This window comes from Electrophorus electricus, chromosome 13 (assembly GCF_013358815.1).
Source record: "Electrophorus electricus isolate fEleEle1 chromosome 13, fEleEle1.pri, whole genome shotgun sequence".
Lineage (NCBI taxonomy): Eukaryota > Metazoa > Chordata > Actinopteri > Gymnotiformes > Gymnotidae > Electrophorus > Electrophorus electricus.
The window spans coordinates 5,660,698-5,661,197 of NC_049547.1; positions in this window are offsets into that span (position 1 = coordinate 5,660,698).

Below are 500 nucleotides of genomic sequence, written 5' to 3' on the forward strand. Positions count from 1 at the left end.
TGCATTTACAATAAAGAAAGAGCTGCAAAATTCAAAGTCTCTGCTGTCATGTTCAACCTGAACCACTTTTTCAATGTGATCCAAAGGAGCACTAGGTTGTTTGGGGATACTCAAAAAGTAGATCACAGCACTCAACTCATGGAAATGATTGAATAGTGTCATGAACAGGACTCAGCTGCAGAATTAGAAGGCTTCTTCACAAAAATTGACTGGCTCTGGTTCTGGTGTGCTCTACCGACATGCCCAATGATTGGACTGCCTCCAGCAGAACAACTGCTGTCCAGATATTGTTAGTCAGCAAATAAAATGTAAGTTAAACTTCACTCTCTACACCATACAGTGAATATTGTCTCATTAGTAAGTGAGCACAAACTACATTCTTTTCTGCATATACTTGTTAGCCATCCAATTAGTGTAGTGGGACATCTATACTCTTGCATATACTGAAAGAAAGCAAAGGTATGATAGATACTTTACAGAAAAAAACTACAGTTGAATAG